General features: G+C 46.7%; 1 long non-coding RNA gene across 1 annotated transcript; it reads left to right on the forward strand.

Moving 5' to 3' along the window:
* The first annotated feature begins 204 nt into the window (after window positions 1-204).
* Window positions 205-17,512, forward strand: LOC105495727 (uncharacterized). The gene is made up of 3 exons (XR_011614426.1): window positions 205-344; window positions 3,512-3,722; window positions 17,280-17,512. It is a non-coding gene; the product is annotated as an uncharacterized lncRNA (long non-coding RNA).
* The last annotated feature ends 5,064 nt before the right edge of the window (window positions 17,513-22,576 follow it).

Consider the following 22,576-nt stretch of genomic DNA (forward strand, 5'->3'; position numbering starts at 1 on the left):
CTTTCCTGAGCAGTTGAGAGAGAGGGAGGGGAGAGGGTATTAGATCCCTGACCTTGAGGTCGGGGAGAGGAGGGCGATGCTGAGTGGTGGACGAAAGACTTGAAGATAATGAGAGATTGCATCAACTTTCCCCAGGCTGTTTCTGGGTCTAGAAGCGAGCAAAAATAAGGCGGGAGGGGTTGGTGCGAAGAAAGGGAGGCATTTATTTTGGAGGCGCATAGGAAGCACAAGTGTCAGGGGTTGAAAGGCCGCCTTCTCCTGCGGGCTAACGGTGTGGGTGACAGCCCGCACATTCAAATGAGGGAGCGATTAGACCGCGCTTGCTTCTGAAGACGGATTTCTTGGTTCGGGGAGCGGGCTGGGGGGCTGGGCCGGTATAGAGGGGACGGCAACATTAGGCTTTGGCAAGTTAATTAGGGTTCAGGAGTCCAGCGAGCGAGCAGGGGGAGAGGCTAGATTTGCATAAAGCCCATTTACATAATGTTCTTCACAAATTGTGCAGCCAGAAGGCAGGGAGGGGGTGGGGAGGGAAAGGGTTGGGGAGGGGGAGGTAGTTAGACGCCCGAGGCAGCCGCCGCCAAAGGGGGAAGGGCGAGGCCCGAGATGGGACTCGCTCCTTCTTGGCCACTCTCTCCACCCCTCCCCATCTCTCTCTGCACCAGGGCCACCCCTGCCTTATCTCGGCCCCCACCTCCATTCTGGGCCGGACACCACACTGCCCCCCACCATAGAGCCGGCCCAGAGCAGTCGGATTTCTAAACCGCCTCTATGGTCACGGGTCTCTCTTGCTTTAACCCTTTCCGGGACTCCTGGCTGCACTCAGGGTCAAGTCCCAGCTCCTTAGCCAACCTGTGTGACTCCTCGCGGTGGTCTAGCCCCATTCACCCTCCTGACCTGGCTTCCTTCTAGTCCCCTCTTCCTAGCTAAGCTCAGTCCCACTGAAAAGCTCGTGTCCCTGGACTCCTTTGGCTCTCACACGCCTCCTCCGCTCCTGTCTTGTCACCTGTCCTGGAATGTCCCTACCACAAAAGCCAGCTGCTTTGTGGCAACCTCACCTCCCGCCGCACCAAATGCTCTGCCCTTGGGGCATTTTCTGAACTCCCCATAACTTCCTCAAGTGGACTGCTAGCCCCCTTTTGTGCGACCAGGACACCTTCACCCACCTGTATTCCAGAACTTACCACGCTGTATAGTAACTGCACTGGGGAGGGTCTCTTTCCCCACTGGGCTGTGATTCCTCCAGAAAGGAACGTGCCTGATGCATCTCTGCATCCAGCTGTGGCAGGAGTATGCAAACAGTAGATGCCCAAAACTATTGATTGAATGTATGAAATATGTCGTCTTAGCCAGAGATTGAGATCAGGTTTCAGTCTGCCTGATATGAGCCTGACCAGCTCTCTAATTTCTCTGGGGTTCTGTCTACATCCTGTATCTTTATTGGGTTCTTAACCTGTCCTGTGTTAGTAGCTGCAGAGGACAAAGGGGCTGTGGTGACCTCTGAGCCGAATTCTCCACTGAGGGAAGCAGGCTAAGGCAGGCCAAAGGGGAAAGGGGCATCCTAGGCTGGGCACATAGCATGTGCAAAGGCCTGGTGGTTGGAAAGTGTGTGGAATGTTTGGAACGTGGAAGAGGATTGAGTGGGTTAAAGTCAGAGATGAAAGATGGAAAATATGGTGAGGCTCCTGTTCTGAGCTTAAGAGGCTGAGAAAATTCTGATAGATTTTTGTGAGCCTCTGAAGCTTTGTGATCAAGGAGAAGAAAGAAGAAAGTTGCATCCACTGAGCACCTACTGCGTGCCACTGAACAGGTGATGTAATTCAACGGCCAAGCACAGTAGGGATTATTGTCCCCATCATTACCAGTGTAGAGGATGACAAGCCTGCTGGAGTCACTTGCTGAAACCTCACAGCTGCAGAATGGTCAAGCAGGGCTTTGGAACCCTGGTTTCCAAATCCTGCGCTGCCTTCTGAATTCCATGTATTTACGTTTTAGCAATGCATATAAAATGGAAGGGAAATAGAAGAGAGAAAGAGGCAAAGAGAAAGACAATTTGGGGGAGGCAAACAGTCATTGAGAAAGAGAGAGAGAAAAAGGGAAAGAGACAGAGAAGAGAGGAGAAAGATGGGGCCAGAAGGGGACAGAAAAGAGTAGAGGGAAGAAAGAGAGAAAGAAAGAAAGAGAGAGGAGAGAGAAAAGGGAAAGAGAGAAGAGAAAGGAAAAAGAGAGAAGAAGAGAGAGAGAGAAAGAGAAAAGATCATGTCCTTTGCAGGAACATGGATGGAGCTGGAAGCCATTATCCTTAGCAAACTTAACATGGGAATGGAAAACTAAATACTGCACATTCTCATTTATAAGTGGGAGCTAAATGACGAGAATACATGGACACATAGACGGGAACAACACACACTGGGGCTTATCGTAGGGTGGAGGATGGGAGGAGGGAGAGGATCAGGAAAAATAACTAATGGGTCCTGGGCTTCATACCTGGGTGATAAAATAATCAGTACAACAAACCCCCATGACACAGGTATACCTACGTAATAAAACTGCACATGTAGCCCTGAACTTAGAGTAAAACTTAAAAAATAGAGACAAGAGGAGAAGGGTAGAGAGAGAGAAGAGAGGGGAGAAAGAAAGAACAGAAAGAGAGGAGAGAGAGAAAGTGAGAGAGGGGAGGGGAGAGAAAGAAGAGAAGGGAGAAAGAAGAGAAGGGAGAAAGAAGAGAAGGGAGAAAGAAGAGAAGGGAGAGAGAAGAGAGAAAAGAGGAGTGAGGGAAAGAGAGAGAGAAGAGAGGAGACCAAGGAAGAGAGGAGGAAGTGGAGGAGAGAAGGCTGGGAGGAAGGAGAGGAGACTCAGGTGTCAGTCACCCTGCAGGGTGGCAGGGATGCTCTGCTCCTAGACAGAGCTGTCCAATAGAACTTTCTGTGATCTCTAATCTGCCGTCCTACTCAAGTGCTCGGTAGCCTCGGGTAGCTACCCAGCACTTGAAATGTGGTTAGTGCAACTGAGAAGCTGAATTTTTATTGTATTTAGATTTATATTTAAATGCTCACATAAAGGTAGCGACTACAGTATGGGACAGTGCAGGTTTAAGAGCAGTCCTTCTTTTTTCCATCAAGGTCCTAGCTTGAATTTTCTCTGGGTCCTTCTTGGCCTCCCATTCTGGGACTCTGTTCTGAACCGTGCATCCCTGATGTTTCCTTCCTTCATATTCCTGGACATCCCACCCACACCGAGGTTTAATTTTAGCTGATTCTCTCTCAAGGACAAAGTATATATTTTTATTTTAATTTATGTCGCCTGAACCATTTCCAAGTTTTACTTTTAGAACCTGTCAATATTAGTGACATGTGGCATTTTAGGTACTTTTCTGCTGGTGGGGCCTAAATTTATTGTCATTTTATGTCACTCGGCAAAATGCACAAAATGCCAGAAGTGTTATAAACAGAGACGATTTATGTTCGGGTTGGGGTGAGGTTAAGAGAATGAATATAATCAATTTTTTTTTCAGAGACTTTTATGCGAGTGTGAGGGCCAGCAGGTGCACATTTGAAGCTCAGTGGGAAGTGTTTTCCAAGCAACAGGAGACAGCAGATGCAGACGGGGCCCAATTACTACTGCTCACGGCTGATCATGCCATGCACTTGTGTGCAGATACCTGGCTCCTAGTATGGGACTATGCACACGGTAGTCTCAGGCACCTAGAATGGGCTATGCACATGGTAGGCGCTCAGTTAAAGCTTGTGGAAGGAGGGATGGAGAAAGGTTAAGAGACATAAGTGGGAGCTCTAAAGACTCCTCTGGTCCACCCCAGTCAGAGTAATCTTTCTGGATCTTGTCACTTCACTGCTTAAAACCTTTCAATGGTTCCCTAGTATCCCCTGCGTTCTGACTTACAGGGTCCTTCAAGATCTGTACCTGAGGGTGTCTCTAAGGGACCTGGAATGCTCTGAAAGTTTTAGATCTTTGCTCCTTGTCTTCCCATGAGCTTTTCCTGTTCTTGGGAGTCCTCCCTCCTCTTTCTTGGCCCTTCTTCCATAACCAACTCAAACTCAAACTCCTCTGTCCTTGCACCCTTTACCTTTTATCCCTCCAAAGAGAGTTTGGCGTTTCCTCTTGGTACCTTATGTACAGTCATCCCTGGTTACCCATGAGGGATTCGTTCCAGGACCCCCTGTGGATACCAAACTCCACGAATCCTCAAGTCACTGATATAAAATGACATAGTATTTGCAGATAACCTACACAATCCACCTGTATGCTTTAAATCATTTCTAGAATACTTCTAATACCTAATATAACATAAATACTATGTAAATACTTGTTATATTCTATTGTTTAGGGAGTAATGACAAGAAAATAAGTCTGTACATGTTCAGTACAACCATTCTTTTTTTTTTTTTTTTTTTGAGACAGCGTCTGTCTGTGTTACTCAGGCTGAGGTTCAGTGGCTCCATTATAGCTCACTACATCCTCCACCTCCTGGGCTCCAGGAGTTCTCCCACTCAGCCTCCTGAGGTGCTAGAACTGTAGGCATGCACCACCACACCCAGCTTATTTTAAAATTTTTTTGGAGAGGCCGGATCTTGCTTTGTTACCTAGGCTGATCTCAAATTCCTGAGCTCAAGCAATTCTCCTGCCTCGGCCTCCCAAAGTGCTGGGATTATAGGTGTGAGCCACTGTGCCTGGCTGAAAATACTTATTATGTTACATCTTCTTATGTTACATTGAGTGAGTGAGTGAGAATCCTTAAATATAATAGAGAAACAGAAAACTAAGGGCCTACAGATTGCGTTGCCTTACAAGATTCAGGTGAATTGCTTTTTGACCTCTTCCAATAAGCTCTCAAGTATTTTTTTTAATTTTATTTTTTAACGGAGGTGGTGTCTCTCTATGTTAGGCCAGGCTGGTCTCCAACTCCTGGCCTCAAGTGATCCTCCCCCTCCAATCTCCCAAAGTGCTGGGATTACAGGCATGATCTACTGCGCCTGGCCTGCAACCATTCTTTTTTTCCTTTGATTATTTTCAGTGCGTGGTTGGTTGAATCCATGAATGCAGAATCCAAGAATATGGAGGGCCAACTGCATGTCTGCATTACAGGCTTCCAGATGTTGCCTCGTTTGCTTCCCTGTTGCCACCAGAAGATCACGCACCACCGGGCAGCATGGTCTGGAGAGTCCCATTCATCTTCATCCTGGGCCTGAACAGAGAAACTGACAAATGAAAGATAATTGAATGACATAACGAATGGGTGCAGATTGGGTTGGTCCCTCACCATCCCCACTTCTTAGCCATGTTGGATCTGCTAAGTCAATTACCACCATCGCCTACTCACCTTCCCATTTCCAAACCTCATAACTGTTATCTTTTCCTCCATTCTCCTTGTCCTTATGAGTTTATGCCTTTAAAACAAATCCTTTATTATAATAGTATTGTATTTTAGGGAAGGAAATGTATTAAAGGAGTGTGTTCAATCCACCATCTTTCCTGGCAGTCAGTAACAAATGAAAGGAAATTTATCTGATAGACTGTGGGCAAGTCACTTCTCTCCCTACGGTCTCTGATTCTTCACCTGTGGCATGAGGAAGTTGGGCTGGATGAGTTCTAGGGTCCAGCCAAAGTCTGCGAGGGAGTCAGCGCTGGATTAGATGTGCCCGGTGGGCCATGGGCATGGATTTTACATAACAGCAGTCACTCTCTGGGATCCCTACTCTGGCCAGTGCTCTTCTTGGACTGCTAATTCTCTTTCCACACATTCAGGTTCTGACTCCCAAACTCTGAGGACGATGGTAGGTCCTGAGGTCCCTCTTACCTTGTACAACTCACAGTGACAGCAACTGTCTCAGTCTGTTGCTGGATGGCTCATAAACAGCAGGAATTTATTTCTCACAGTTCTGGAGGCTGAAAGTCCTACATCAGGGCCAGCAGAGTTGATTCCAATGGAGGTTTTCTTCCAGGTTGCAGACTACCAACTTCTTGCTGTATCCTCGCATGGTGGAAAGGGTGCTGGGAAGTCCAGTGAGGTTTCTTTAATGAGGGCACTAATTCTACTCATGAGGGCTCCACCCTCATGACCTAATCACTCCCACAGGTCCCACCTCCTAACAGCATCATACTGGGGGTAAGAATTTCAATACATGACTTTTGGGAGAACACATTCAGACCATAGCAGTGACTGACACTTGTCCAGTTCAGTGGCTTACTCAGAGGCCTCACCTTGACCTAACGCTTGTGCCAACCTGGTAAGAAATCTGGAATCCCATTCCACAGATTAGAAGTCTGAGGTTTAGAGAGGGGAAGGGACTTGCCTAAGGCCATGGAGCAAGTCAGTAAGGACCCAAGGTGGCAGTCGTGGTCTAACTGACCTCTATTCCTGGAGTGTCCAGCATCCTGCCCATGGTGGCTGCTCAGCTGACATTTGTTTGGAATGAAAGGTGACCACACTTGAGTCGAGGTAGTCAGGATCATGGCGACAGCCAGGACGGCAAGAAACAGCATTTTAAAAAGTATTTACTTAGTGTAACATTTTCAGAGCTATTCCATGCCACAGCGTGGATCAGTACTTCTTCATTCTTTATGGCTGAATAATATTCCATTGTATACCACATTTTGCTTGTCCATTCATCTGCTAATGGACATTTGAGTTGTTTTCACCTTTTGGCTGTTGTGAACAATGCTGCTATGAACATCCGTGTGCAGGTACATGTCTGACTCTAAGTGAAGGAAACTCAACACAAAAGGTCACATACTACGTACGATTCTATTTGTATGAAATATCCAGAATAGGTAAATCCATAGAGACGGAAAGTAGATTAGTGGTTGCTGGAGCTGGGAGAAAGAGTGAAAAGGGAACTGTGGCAAGGTGCAGTGGCTCACGCCTGTAATCCCAGCACTTTGGGAGGCCAAGGTGGGCAGATCACAAGGTCAGGAGATGGGGACTATCCTGGCTAACATGGTGAAACCCCATCTCTACTGAAAAATACAAAAGTCAGCTGGGCGTGGTTGTGTGCGCCTGTAGTCCCAGCTACTCGGGAGGCTGAGGCAGGAGAATGGCATGAACCCAGGAGGTGGAGCTTGCAGTGAGCCGAGATCGCACCACTGCACTCCAGTCTGGCAACAGAACGAGCCTCTGCCTAAAAAAAAAAAAAAAAGAAAAAAGAAAAGGGAATGGCTACTGATGGTATGAGGTGTTCTTTGGAGGTAATGACAATGTTTTGGAACTAGACAGAGCTATGGTTGCACAACACTGTGAATGAACTAATGCTATTGAATTGGGTACTTTAAAGTCGTTAATTTTATGTAATGTGAATTTCACCTCAATTAAACAATGAATAACTAAAGACTTCTCTCCAGTAACATTCAACAAAGCCTACTGTGTGTTTAGTAAGTGCTTGGCTCACCAGTTTAAAACACATAGCACACACTTGTGAAACATTTGTGATATCAATTTACCAATGGGCAAGTTGATGATTTCCGTCTTCAGCCTTGATACTCCCAGTCAAGTTCCCAGACCAGAGGCTTAGCATCCCCAGGAGCTGGTTAGAAATATAGAATTGTTGGCAACCCCAAACACACTAAATCTCTGCTGAATGGCGTGTGTTTGCCTCTGCAACCCACTTTCCTGCTGTCCTTGTCTGATCACTGAAGACAGAAACTGTGAGAGAGGGATTGAGGCTGAATCTCCCTGAAGTTCGTCCTCGATGAATAGATGTGCAGCTCACCTTCTCCCTCTCTCTCTCTCTCTCTCTTTTTTTCCCTCTTTCTCTCTGTTCTCCCAGGTCTCTCTCTTTCTGTCCCTCCCACCCTCTCATCTCTCCCATACCTCCCCCATTCAGTAGAGTCCCTTCTCTCCTACATTCTCTGAATTGATTTTTCTCACTCATCTTGGCAGGTTAGTAATCACCATTCTCAGCAGAAATTCCTTCCATTTCATTACCCCGGGTGAGAAATCCTGGGCAGCAGCGGGTGGGGTAGGGGCTGTGTTTCATTTCACTCCCATCTCTGTGTCAGGTGGGGAGGGAAGACTGTCCTCACTGAGCATCCCACAGGAGGAAGGCCAGTACTGGGAAGGGATGGAGACCCCTTGGTGGCTCTTTTCAGCTTCAAGATCCTGTGCTGCAGCTCCTCCCAGCGCCCCTGCCTTTCTCTGTCCTGATCAATCACTCACATTTGGGGTGCCTCCATGGCTGGCAGAAACTATTTCTATGCATTGCTCTGTTTAATCCTCACAATACTTCGGAGAGGTTGGTATTTTCACCTCCTTCGTGTTACAGGAGAAGAAAGTGAGGCTCAGAGATACTTGCAAGACACCTGGGAATGAGAGCCAGTTTCCAGGCTCAGGCAAGGTTGTCCTGGACTGCACCAGAGCCACGTAATAGAAAGATCATGCTGCCCATCCACCTGCCAGCCATGGTGGGTCCTAGCAGAAAGAGCCCAGCATTTGTCATCCTATGGACTTGGGGTCCAGTTCCAGCTCTGCCACTTACTGGCCATGCCACTCTTCCTGGTCCTTCCTCTCCTTAGCTGTTCACATGGGATGGGGGGATGGGACAGACCCGCCAGAGTACAGCTCCTAAGAACAGGAATTTTGTAATGCAAACCAGCTGTGGAACCCAGGGGAGGAACCACCATCTCTTGGAGGCACCATTTCCCCATCCTCAAAGCGCATTTAGAAAAAAACACCTACTTTCTGTGTTGTTGCAAGAATTGCGTGAACTATTACAGCTCTCATGCAGCTTTTAGCACATGCCTGGAACACGAACAAGCACTGGATAAATAAATACCCTGTATGGAAATAATATTATTATAGTTCGAGGATTTAAGATGCTCTCACAATGGCAGATGGACCCTGAATTCAGAGATGCAAAATGTGAACAAAACGTGTGCTTAGAATTAAGAACATCATCCCGTGTACGGTGCCTGCCCCGTGTGAGGCACAAGGCAAAGCATTTTACAGACGTTTTCCTATTGAATCCTGATGAAGAGTCCTACAGGGTAGGGTGTAGTCTCCCTGTTACATAGGCGAGAAAACTGAGGATCAAGGAGATGAAGTTAACTTCTTCTAACTCCTGTAGTGTGTAAGAGGTAAAGCTGGAATCAGCTGAGATCAGTCTACCAAATCCAAAGGACAGATGAAAAAAACAAAAAGTCAGACGTGAATATGTTTTGCAAACTACACAGTTCTAGTCATGTGCGTGGGGTGAAAGACGGAGGAAAACATCATCATCATTATCATCATCATCACATTGTCATATCTATTAAACATTAGGTATCATCATCGTATCTACTAAGCATTAACTGCTTATCACGTGCCAAACACTGGGCTAAGGGATTTACTTGGATTACCTCTTTAAGCCCTGCAGCAACAACTCTGTTATAATCCTCATTTCACAGATAAGCAAACAGGCTCAGAGTGGTAAAGCAATTTACCCTAGGTCACACAGCCAGGAAGTGGTAAAGCTGGATTTTGACCTCAGGGCTTACAGGCTCCAGAGTGGAGTCCTTAACCATTCACCTGAAACTGGTAGCTGCTAATCTTGGCTGCAGGGAGTTTAGCTGGCAGGACCCTCTCAGCCCTTGGGGACCCTCCCTATCACCCCGTGCCCCAATCTGGGCTCCAGACTGGGAGTGAACTAGGCTCCCACCCGCGTGTCTGTGATCAGCCCATCATCAGATCAGGCTGTCCCTCTCCTAGCCCGTCGTTGGAGCCCCAGCCGGGACCATGCTGTATGCAGATCACCCCATTAAAATTTCATGTGGATTCAAAAATTCAGTGTTGACTCCGGTGACGCAAATAAGTATGAAAATTCCGAGGAAGGCACACTGTTACTGAAATCAAATGGTTGAACGGCCACTAATGAGGCAGACAAGGAGCCTCGCTCACCCTCTGAGGATTGAGGAGAGACGAGAGGAGCAATCGCGCTACATTATTCATGCCCCCTTGTTTGAGTTTCAGATCTCAAGGAGGCTCTGGAAGGGGAAAGCAGAGAGGGCAGAGGCGGCGGGAGGCGGGGGTGGCAGCCTAGACAGGGCCCCACTCTGCCAGCTGCGGAAGGCCGGGTGACTAATTGACAACTACTCACTGATCCCCTTCCCTAGGGCGCCCCTCTTCCATCTTTCATTTTTAGCTCCAGCCCACAAGCACCTCCCTTGCACCTGCCACGGTGCCCAGATTTCCCCCAGCAGTGGCTGTGTGAGTGTGAGATGCAGAGGAAGATGTGGTGTCTGGGCGGTCCTGGCTCTGTGTGATCTCGGGCAAGTGACTAAACTTCCCTGAACCTTGATTTTTTGTTCCCCCTGTAAAATGGGAAAGCAGAGGGAGTGGCTCCTCTACCTACTGTGGGGAGAGGTAGCATTTCTGAGAGTCAAATGCCGCATTACCGCGCTTCTCAAGTTCGAACACTCAGGTGAATCCCAGAGGAGCTTGCTGGGATGCTGGTGCCGATTCAGTAAGGCTGGGGCAGGGCCTGAGACTCTGCATTCCAGCCAGCTCCCAGGTGAGGCCCATGATTGCTGACTTGCAGCCCACCCTGCGAGCGGCCGGGCCATACAGATCGGAAAGCAGTTTATAGCGGCCACTCGCTGGTCTCAGCCTCTCTGTGCATCAGTATTCTTGGGGAGTTTGTGAAAACACAATGCCCTTCCCCACCCCCCCACCCAGGGTCTGCTTTAATTGGTTCGGTCCAGGAACTGGTACTTTTTAATTCTCCCCCTGACACCCACCCACCATGGCTCCTATATGCGGCCAGATTTTTGTCATCCTTGTTACTAATATGTCTTTATTATTTATGCCCCTCATAGTTTCTTTTTTCTTTTTCACAACGGGGTCTCACTCTGTTGCCCAGGCTGGAGTGCAGTGGTGCAGTCATGGCCTTGACCTCCCAGGCTCAAGTGATTCTCCCACCTCAGCCTCCCCAGTAGCTGGGACCACTGGCGCGTGCCACCATGCCTGACTAATTAAAAAAAAAATTGTAGAGACGAGATCTTGCTGTGTTGCCCAGGCCAGTCTTGAACTCCTGAGTTCAAGTGATCTGCCCACTTGGGCTCCCAAAGTGCTGGGATTACAGGTGTGAGCCACCGTGCCTGGTCCCCCTCATATTTTATGACCATTTTGCAAGCTTCCTCTTCTTCAACTCCTCTTAAACGTCAATGCCACAATGCTTTCTCTCTTTTCCCCAAGCAAACCTGTTGTCAGGAAAGAGGCTGAAGAACCAATTGCTCCCACTCTGAGGAGGAAGCAATGCTTCACCCCTGGGAACTGACCTGTTTCCAGGGGATGTCACCTCCCTCCAGGTTCTAACGGTGCACTTCAGGTCCCGCTATCTGAATAGTGCACCTGGGGCGAGTTTGCACCGGGGGTCACCTGGGCAACTGCCCTCCTTCTCTTTTGAAGACTGAGGCCTGACCACGCTGATAACACATTCTCTAAAAGTAGAAACCAGGTTTCAGACAAGCCGTGGAGGTAAAACCGGCTCCAGAGGGAAGGAATTGATTTCCGCCAGAGAAACCTGCGCAGAATCTACAATCCCATCGTTGTCCATGCACCCGGCGTAACCAATAAACAGGTTCCCCGGTCCTCCCTGCATTTCCTAATTATTACTCGGCTATAAAAATCCCTTCTCCCTCCTGCCAACATTATCTTAGTAAACGTTATGAGCGCTCACGAGGTTAATGCAGGGCCGTAAATCCGCAGTGGGTCGAACAAGTGAGACTTGAGGAACTGTTCATAAATCTATGGGAACGGCTCCAGTTTGTTTATTTAATAAAATATCATTTCGTAGAAATGCACAGGGCACTGTGGGGTTCACACCTCAGTGGGCACAAGTGGAGAGGGGTGGGTGGTGGAGGTCTGCTGAGGTTGGGGGTGTGCGTGCACGGGCGTGCAGGCGGACTTCCACGTGGCCTCTGCCTGGAATGGCAGGGCGCCATGCCGTGTATTACTGCACCAGGCATTCTGAACTCAGTACCCGCTCCACTTAAGGCAGCCTGTTCTCTCAGAATTCTTTAATGGGCCTCGTCAATATCTGAAACGGTGCTACAAAGCCCAGGACACGTGTAATGCTGTTTGCACTGCATGAATGCCTCTTCGAGACAATCTTCTGGGATTTGTTAGGGGCGCTTTACCCACATTGGGCTGTTAAATCAACAAGAAGTCAGGCTTCCCCACATGGCATGGAATGAAATGCTAAAAGCATGGGCATTGGAGTAAACGGACATGGCTTCTAACACCAGATTTGCCACCTACTGGGAAGATGGCCTTGGCATTCACCTCTCTGGCCTCGATTCCCTTCTCTGTACCATGGAGATGATCATCTGTACTTTATGGAATACAGATGTGATATGCAGAGAGACTAGAATGGAGCAGTAAGTTTCCTTTTTTTTTTTTTTTTTTTCTTTTTTTGATTTGGAGTCTCACTCTGTCACCCACGCTGGAGTGCAGTGGCGAGATCTCGGCTCACTGCGACCTCTGCCTCCTGGGTTCAAGCCATTCTCCTGCCTCAGCCTCCTGAGTAGCTGGAACTACAGGTGCGCCACCATGCCTGGCTAATTTTTGTATTTTTAGTAGAGATGGGGTTTCGCCATGTTGGCCAGGCTGGTCTTGAATGCCTGACCTCAGGTGATCTGCCCACCTCAGTCTCCCAAAGTACTGGGATTACAGGCATGAGCCACCACACCCAGCCTCGTTTCATTTCTCTCTCATTTACCTGTGAGATTTCAGCATTGCAGTATACTGAGATGACTCTGTTAATTAGTTTTGACTGAAGGTCATCTACAGAGCCCCCATTCTTTTCTTTGTAATTGACTGGGAACTCAAAGTAAAATGCAGTGGAATGGGATCAGTGGAAACAGGGGAGATTCTGCAGAACTGGGATGCGGCATTCCTGCCCAAAGGGGTTTAGCATCCCTGAGTCACCCCATCAGAGTGTGCTGTGAATCATATTACTGAAGGAAATAGGCAGTGTGATCTAGTGGTGAGAACCATGGAGTTGGCAGCCCTGGGTTTGAGTTCTAACTCAGACACTTAACTATCTGAGCAGCCTCTGTGGCCAAGTGATTGAAGCCCTGGGTTCTTGGGAATTGGTGATCTTAATACCCAACTTTTAGGGCTCTGAGCATTCCCTGAGCTAATATGGGTAAAGTGTGTGCATAGACATGGCACATCGTACAAACACAATAAACCATGGACAGATGGAGAGTGAAGGAGGAAAACAAGAGAGAGGCAGAAGCAAGGGTGACTCACCTGTCCCAGTTTTCTCAGACCTCCTCCAGTCTTAAAACAGGAAAGTTCTACCTCCTGGGAACTCCCTTAGTCCTGGAAAAACTGGACGGTTGATTGCCCTTGCAGGAATGGACAAGTCAATGCTTGAAGCACTCTTAACTCTGGGTTTAATTTGGCTACAGCTATTGATGATTTAATAACAGCTGGCTGATTATGGAGGCTTCATCTAAAAGACTCTAATTCCCCAAGGCTAATTGTTGAGCGTTTGATTAACCCAGTGGCTCTCATTAGAATCACCTGAAGAGCTTTCTAAACATACCAATGACTGAGCCTCACCCCTAACTAGGGTTTCTCTGCCTTGACACTATTGACGTATTGGGCTGGATAAGTTTTGTTGGTGGCAGGTAGTGGGGAGTGGAACTGTTGTGCGCATTGTAGATGTTGAATAGCATCCTTGGATTCTACCCTGAAGATGCCAGGAGCCATGTCCCAGTCACATGACAACCAAAAATGTCTCCAGACATTGCTCAATGTCCCCTGAAGGGCAAAAATCACCCCCAGTTGAGAACAACTGCCCCAGGCTAATATAAGAATCGGGGGCAGAATAGAAATTAAGCTTTCGTGTTTCACATTAAGTTCCCTGCCCCCAGCTGACTATATATAGCATTTGGCTAAGACCAACCTTACTGTCAATGTGGATGATGCTGACATCCAAGGAGAACTTTAGAACGGGCTGGAGCTGACTTGGGGTTGCGTCCAGAGTGAACATACAGAAGAGGCTGTGGGCAAAAGCCTCACATGATAAGAAGGTACTGAATTCCTACTCTATTTGTTTATTTATTTATTTTTGAGACAGAGTCTCACTCTGTCGCCAGGCTGGAGTGCAGTGGTGCGATCTTGGCTCACTGCAACTCCCTGCCTCCCGGTTTCAAGTGATTCTCCTGCCTCAGCCTTCCAAGCAGCTGGGGACTTCAGGCGCGTGCCACCACACCCAGCTGATTTTTGTATTTTTTTTTTTAGTAGAGACGAGGCTTCACCATGTTGGCCAGGATGGTTTCTATCTCTTGACCTTGTGATCCACCCTTCTCAGCCTCCCAAAGGGCTGGAATTGCAGGCGTGAGCCACCGTGCCTGGCCCTATTCTTAAATATTCCCTTTCCCTCCCTTTGGTATACAGCCCAAACCTCACCATTAGATATGAGTTCTTGCAGAAAGTTCAGAGTGCTCTGTTTTGAGTTGTCCTCTTTTAAGTTCTTCTGGAAGGCAGATCATGACACTGTTTTTGGTCCCTCATGACCTCTTCAGGGTGGAGACTGTGCTGGTTCTCAAGACGTTTTGACGTGTTAAATTATTTGCTCCTCACAGCTCTCTTAGGTGAGGTGGATTTCTTTGCACGTTTTATAGAAAAATGATGTTCAGAGAGTTTGAAACAATTTTCTCAAGCTCACACAGCTGGTTGGCAGCACAGATTAAAGCAAAACTTAGGACAATCACTAACTTCTAGTGACTGGCCCACTCTGACATGTTTCCTCCTATCCCTTAGAGAGCCAAGTGCTGGCTGAGCACAGTGGGGATGGGAGTGGGACGTGAATGTCTTGGCCAAGAAGGAAACGTTCATGGCTGCTTTCTTTATGCCAAATCTTGCACTTACATTATCTCCTTGAATAGTCTCAATGTCCCGGTGCAGCAATGCCTGTGATTCCCACTTTTGGGGAGGAGAATGCTGAGGCCTGGACAAAGGAAGCAATTTGCCTAAAGTCATGAATCCATTATCAAGGGGAGGTGCCCTGACCTCAAAATCAAGGTGGGGGAAGAACATAATAAATGGATTAATATTTTAAATTTCTCAGCTGTTAAATGAAAGGTACTCTTTTTTTTTTTTTTTTTTTTTTTTCCAGCATTCCAGTGCTCAGAATTATTTAGCTCAGCTCTGAATGGAAGCATCCACCAGTTAGATGTGTCTCTTTGACATTCCTATGACTGAAAACATTAGACATTTTCTATGTTGATTCATCAGAACTGTCAACATTCCTCTGCTAACAAAGTCTTCCTTTAGTTGGGAGGTTTCAGCCCAGCTCTGCTCTGATTGGCTTGCTCCTTACAGGAAGCATCTAAAGGTCTTAGAGCCGAGACAGGAAGTGACTCTGTGTGAGGTCAGCATTTCTCTTTTCTCCAAGGCCACCATAATCCTTATGGAGTGAAGGGTAGTCACAATGCAATTTTGAAAAGTGATTACAAGGATCATAATAGTACGAATGGTGAATGAGTTTTCTGTCTGCCAGGAGAGGAAACATTTTAGGATTGATTTCAGAAGAGAAATCCATCATTTTGATTTTAACTGTGGCGGTTAACACAATGTTCACTCTAATTTTAGAAACATTTTGAGACAGGAATAGGTTGTACTTGCCTTTGTCAGGCCATAGGTAGCTTACATTTTCTGAGCCTAAAGTGGATACTAGTTAAAAGATTACGTTTAAAGAATGTTCCTTTTTTTTAGAATCACACCAGAAATTTCTAGTGTAATGACAGCCTTTCTTAACCCAAGTGGAACTGTGTGTGTGTTAAAATATTTGGGTTAATAACCAGCAACCTCAGAAGTGAGAGGGAAGGGAAGAATGGGGCTAAAAGGAGTCAAGTCCCACTTGCATGGCAGAGGAGACCTGGAAGATAAAATGGAGTTATTAGTCTGAAATAATGGGTGGTGAGAATTCTGCCACCAAACCACCAATGCTCCCTAGTGTGAAACAATGGGAAAATCATGGAGACTGGAACAGCACATGAAAAGCCACAGAGCATAAAAGACCCAGCTGTACTGGGGGTCAGGGAAAATTTCCAAGTGGTGGGAGAAGAAGTATATGGCATGGGGAGATCAAGGGATGTGATGAGTTGGGGAGGGTTTGGACATACTTATCCTACAGTTTGCTTTTTCTCTGACGCCCAACAGAGGCAGGTTTTAACCCCCAACCCACCCTGTCTCCAAGGACTGGCTTGGATGCCTGTCTTCCTGAGCTCCATCTTCACTGACTCCACGGAGGACAGAAAACTCATTACCATCAGAGGCTCACTCTAGATGCCCTGTGTGGACCTGTGACTATGTTAGGTTTAGTGGCAAAGGAGTATTAAGATTGCAGGTGAAATTAAGTCTGCACAGCAGTTGACCTTAAAATGGGGGAGATTATCCTGGATTATATGGATAAGCCCAGTGGAACCACAAGGGTCCTCGAAAGTGGAAGAGGGAGGCAGAAGAGAGAGAGAACCATGGAGATGGCAGCTTGAGGAGGACTCAGCCTGAAAATGCTGGCTTTGAAGATGGAGAAGGGGTCCAAGAGGTAAGGAATGAGGGCAGCCTCTAGAAGCTGGAAAAGGCGAGGGAACTGATTTTCCCCTGTTCTCCAGAGGGATAACAGCCTTTCTGACACCTTCACTCCAGCCCAGTGAGACCCATTTCAGACCTCTGACCCTCAGAACTGTAATAGAATAAGCTCCTAATATTTTTAAGTCACTTAGTATATGCTAATTTGTTTCAGCAGCAATAGAAAAGTAATATAGGCCCTTAGTTCTTTAATCTAATAAGTGGGTTTAATAACCATTTCTATTGTGTAGTGTATTAAAAATTGAATTAACGTACCACACCAAGTGTTTAGCACAGCCCTTGGACAATGGTACCTTTTTTATTGATGCCACAGGTGGAATGACCACTGGTCCTCCTAGTTTAGTCCTCTAGCTTCTTTAATGTGGGACTAGAAGAAAGAGGCCTAAATTAGGAATCTGACAGACTTGGGTTCAAGTCCCGGCTCTGCCTCTTTCTAATGGCCTTGGATTTGTTCCTACCCTGGAAGGTTTTCCAGTCTATATTATGGGTGTGGGAAGGATGATCTATCATATCTACCAGCTGTGAGCCTCCTGTGAGGATTCAAAGTGGGTGGGCTTTTGTAGCCCACTGAAGGCCCTCAGAGAGGTTTTCTGTAAATGTGGTACCTTGCACCAATTCCTTGGGAAGAGATTTTCTCAGGCTTCAGAGCTGAGGGTATTCACCCCGACCCACTTGCTTCTCTGTCCAGAGAATGCTCATGCATTCCTGAGAAGTTGGTTGGAACTAAGGGAGCATTCAGAGACCACAGATCCAGTTGACTGGTCCCTGCTGACATCAATCCACATTGTTGGCCACACCAGCTCCTCTTCAAACTCACGATGTGAATCAACAGCTAAACATGTTGATATCTTTGTTTCTCTCAGTTAAGTGGATCCCTGAGTCCTCCTGGTGCACTGGAAAGATTTGAGTTTTGCAGCCAAATAGAGTGGGGTTTAAATGGTGGCTAAGCGACTCACGCCTGTAACCCCAGCACTTTGGGACGCATGGGCGGGTGGATCACCTGAGGTCAGGAGTTCTAGAGCAGCCTGGACAGCATGGTGAAATCCCGTCTCTACTAAAAATTCAAAAATTAGCCAGACGTGGTAATCCCACCTACCTGGGAGGCTGAGGCAGGAGAATCGCTTGAACCTGGGAGGCAGAGGTTGCAGTGAGCCAAGATCGTGCCACTGCACCCCAGCCTGGGTGACAGAGTGACATTCCATCTCAATAAATAAATAAACAAACAAACAAACAAATAAATAAATGGTGGCTAAGCCACTCGCTTGTGAGCAAATTGGTTAGCCTCCATGAGCCTTGGTTTATCCACCTGATAAGTGGAGATACTAACAGTCAACATTAGATAACCATAGAGCCTACCTCATAAGGCCATTATGAGAATTGAGATGTTAGTCCAAGGAAAAAATGGTGCCATCATTTGGATGATTGTCCCCTCCAAGACTCGTGTTGAAATTTCATCCCCAATGTTGGAGGGTGGGCCTCATGAGAAGTGTTTGGGTCATGGAGAAGATCCCTTACGAATAGGTCAATACCCTCCCTCAGGAGTGAGTTATTACTCTACTAGCCCCTGCAAAGGCTGCTTGTTGGAAAAACCTGGTATCTCCCTCTGCCTCTTTTGTTTTCTCTCTCTCCGTGTGGTCTCTATACACACCAGCTTCCCTTCGCCTTCCACCATGGGTGGAAGCAGCCTGAGGCCCTCATCACATGCCCAATCTTGAACTTCTCAGTTCTCAGAATTGTGATCCAAATAAAACTCTTTTCTTTATAAGTTACCCAGCCTTTATAACAACACAAAATGGACTAAGATACTTGTTATGATGCAGGAGGAATGAAGAAGTGTGGGAAGTATTACCTCGCTAGTAGGCGAAGGAGGGCACAATAATTATAGAAAACTTCCCATGGGAGGTTATACTTGAGCTGAACTTTAATGGGTGTAATGGTTATAAAAAGTTTAGCACAATGCCTGATGTGAATTATGTGGTCAGAAATTAAAAGGGAGAGAAGAAGATAATGGGTTTTCTGAGGTTAGTGGGGGACCTAGGATCCCTCCTTGCCCCCTACTGAACCTGATCCACCCTAGTCCAGACCCTTCTTCTCTTCCTGCTTATTCCTCATGGCTCATCGCTGCATTCATGCTTGGTCCTGGCCCCTCACCCTGCATTCTACTGCTGGGGCAGTCAGCAGAGACAGACATGACAGGAGACAGGGAGAGGCAGAACTGGGAAGAGGGCTTGAAGAAGATTGATACTGGCATTGTTGTCATGGCAACACCAGGATGGGCTAGAGGCCCCACTGCTGGGATCAGCTCCTGTAGTTCTTCTCAGATTCTAGAGCCTTTGAGGGTAGGCAAGAAGCTCAGATAGGGGCCCTGAGAAAACAGGTGGGGCCTCAGGGTGACAGCCAGTGAGAGGGCAGGCACTGGGACCTAGGATGCCTTTCTGACAACACTTGCTGAATCCATGGGACCTTAGAGAAGACCTGTCCAAATCCCTCAATTGAGGCACGGGGAACTGAGCACTAAGAAGGAGAGTGGAGAGTGGAGAGAACACATTTTCTGAGTACATACTATGTACCTGGTACTTACTGCTATCTTTTAATAACTTGTCTCTCCAACAGACTATGTGATCTGCCAGAGCACGGAGGCATCTTGGGTGAGGCAAGGTGTAGAGGCTCCTGAGTTGAAATACTGGCTCTGCCACTTATCCTCAGGATGGCAGTGCACACGATCTCCTCTCTCTGGGTCTCAGTTTCCTCATCTGCAGAATGAGTGAAGTTGATGTTATATATTACCTTCCTCACAGAGTGGTTGAGCTTTTGAATGATGTAATTTATGTAACATGCTTGGTGCGTGTTTGGCAAAGCATAAATGTCATATATAATAATTAATATTACAAGCCTACCCAGAGAAAGAGAAATTTGCATCTTGATGGCTAAATAAAATAGACAGTGTTTTTATAGCTTTGGGAGAAGAGGGATCTAGTTTACTTCTTGAACCATCTGTTTTCACCCCCTTTCCTGCCTTACATTTTTATATGTATATATTTTTCTTTCTGTCTTTTAGGGAACAGAGCTCTATGGGCTCATGGGAGCATATTGGTCAGCAGTCAGAAAACATGGATTAAAAATAATAATAGTTCTCATTTATTGAGAACTTACAATATTCCTGGCTTCCAGTTGCCCATTTGATATTACAACTATTTGATTTACAATAGCTCTTAAAGTTAAATGCTCTTGTTATCCCATTTTGCAGGGGAGAAAACTGAGGCTCAGAGAGGTTGTATAAGTCATCCAAGGTCACACAGGGCTGGTAAGAGGCAGAGACGGGACGTCAGTCACTGGTGGACTTTATTGCGGAGGATGGGGATGGGAAGGAGAGCACCTGTGCCGCTGACCTTGGTCCTGAAACATCGGTGGGCACTGGGGCCGAGCTGCTCTTTGGAATGCTGGTTCTCCAATCATGATGCCCGTCCTGCCTCCCCCAGGAATCTGAAAAGTGAACGAAGAGAAAGGGGGGAAAGGGCAGGGAAGGTGGGATGCCGAGAGACAGTGAGAGAGAGGATCAGAATCTTCTAGAAGGATCCAACACCTGAGCGATTGCTCTGGGGGAAAAAGAGGGCTTGATTTGATATATATTTTGAATAACACTGTTGCTAGGGAAAGTGGTTTTCCTCTCATTAGTTGGAAGAGGGACATTCAGTTTTCCCCCTTCTTGCCACACTAGTGGTTGGAAACCTCTTTTCTGTCTCTTGCAAATAGTGTCTCATTATTCCTACCTTACAGGTTGGTTTTGGGGAGTCCAGGAAATAATAATGAAAAATCCAAGCCTGGTGCTCATGCATGTGGGTGTTGAGTACATGCCCTTTAGCCGTTCTCCTGGTCTTGTCAGCAGCCTCTGCCTATATTTGCTCAGGCCAGGCTCATAATGTGTAGCCAGTCCCTGACCCAGAATGTGGGTTTCCTGGGAAGAATTTCTGCAGCCTAGCCACCCAAGTTCATTTGCAATGCGGGCATTCCCTGCCATAAAGCTCCAAGCTGCTTGGAAGAGTTAGGCATCACATTTCCCTGCATTCAAAAGTGCCTGGAGTAAGGATCATGTCCTGATGGCGGCATGTAAATGCCTCTTTCAAGAGAGGAAATTGCTTTGAAGTTACTATTTCCCTGGCTTTGATAATAATCTGCTTAATGTCTTGTGTCAAACTAATTACAGCATAATTACCTTTTTTAATAACAGGTACTTTTAATTGGTGCAGGGTTAAACAATTCTGTTGTAAAAATCGGTTGTTTTACATTCATGGCTATAGTTTACAAAGAACTGGGACAACCTCGTAATATTAAACACTCCATAGAGCTGGGATGGGGCATAAATGAGGGTACCACCATGCCTCCTCTCCATGACATTGAACCCTTTTCTTTGCAATGCTTCACCTTCTCACAGCCAGAATTTCTTATGCCAAACGCTTGGAAAAGGAGAGGAAGGATGCGGTTAGGGCCTCATGTGTTCACACGCATCATCTTGCTTCATTCTCACATGTCCATGCATGAAAGCATGGGAAAGAGATATTGGTATCTCCATTGTGTAGGTGGGTAAATTGAGAGTTAGAGAAGTTAAGCAAACTGACCCAAATCACGATGTCAAATGACTGAATCAGATTTTGAATTCATGCCTCTTTCTTCCAAGTCCCAAGTTTTTTTTTGTTTTTTTTTTTTGTTTTTTCTTGTTTTTGTTTTTGAGACAGAGTCTCACTCTGTTGCCCAGGCTGGAGTGCAGTGGCATGATCTCGGCTCACTGCAACCTCTGCCTCCCAGGTTCAAGCAATTCTCCTCAGCCTCTCAAATAGCTGGGATTACAGAAATGTGCCAAGCAGGCCCGGCTAATTTTTTCCTATTTTTAGTAGAGTCAGGTTTTCACCATGTTGGCCAGTCTGGTCTCAAACTTCAGACCTCAGGTGATCCGCCTGCCTCAGCCTCCCAAAGTGCTGGGATTACAGGCATGAGCCACCGTGCCTGGCCTCAAGTCCCGAGTTTTTAAAAGGCTGTATAATTAAGTGGTTAACTAAGTGGGAGAGGGGTCTGGAGTCCAAATATCTGGTTTGATCACAGCTCTATAAAACAGGGTTGGATCTACAAAACAGCATTGAATCAATGCTATATAATTAAGTGGTTAAATAAGTGGGAGCGGGGTCTGGAGTTCAAAATATCTGGTTTGATCACAGATCTACAGCATAATTGCTTTGGACCTAGGGTTGTTTCTTACCCTTTCTGGGCCTCAGTTTCTTTATCTGTAAAAGCAAACAGTAATAATAACCTCTACCTCATGGGCTGATCAGATAATATAAAATTACAGACATCAGCTAAGTGTCTAACATAGTAGGTACTCACACAGCAGTAACTCCTCCCAATGTATTGATCCAATCCTGTTTTTCTCTCCCAGATTCTTTCTTTGTAGACCCCTGAGCACCCCATGGATGTATATTCTCACGTCTTGGCTGGGAAAGTGCACACACTCATTTCATTACTGCAGCTTTTTGCATTTCATTAAAAAATCTGACAGGCCATTTCATAATAATTTATTAGCACAGAGTCAATTTTTATTAATTACAATCATTAATTTATCAGTGTTCCCGTCATCTGAAGTTTGGTCAGAAATGAAAGGCGAGAAGTGCACAGAGAAAAATGGGGGAAAGTGGAAATCTAGGGGATCAGGATCCAGCGGAGTAGGGGAAGGGATGGAAGGGGCTGTTTGGGCTGGAAGGCTTGATGGAATGGAGCTGCCATCTTGAATGCAAAGCACCGGGCAGGGCAGCACCTGGCCCTGGAACCTAGGGCTATGACCATTGAATGATACGTCCTTCATTCATACAGGAACAAAGGAGGTTTAGGAGTGACAAGTGGCAGGGGTTCACAGACTTTAGGAGCAAATTCCTCCAAATTCTGGCTCTGTGTTGCCCTGCAGTGTCTTCTCCTTCCTCTTTCCCTATTGCTCAGTCC

This window comes from Macaca nemestrina, chromosome 15, assembly GCF_043159975.1.
Source record: "Macaca nemestrina isolate mMacNem1 chromosome 15, mMacNem.hap1, whole genome shotgun sequence".
Classification (NCBI taxonomy): Eukaryota; Metazoa; Chordata; class Mammalia; order Primates; family Cercopithecidae; genus Macaca; species Macaca nemestrina.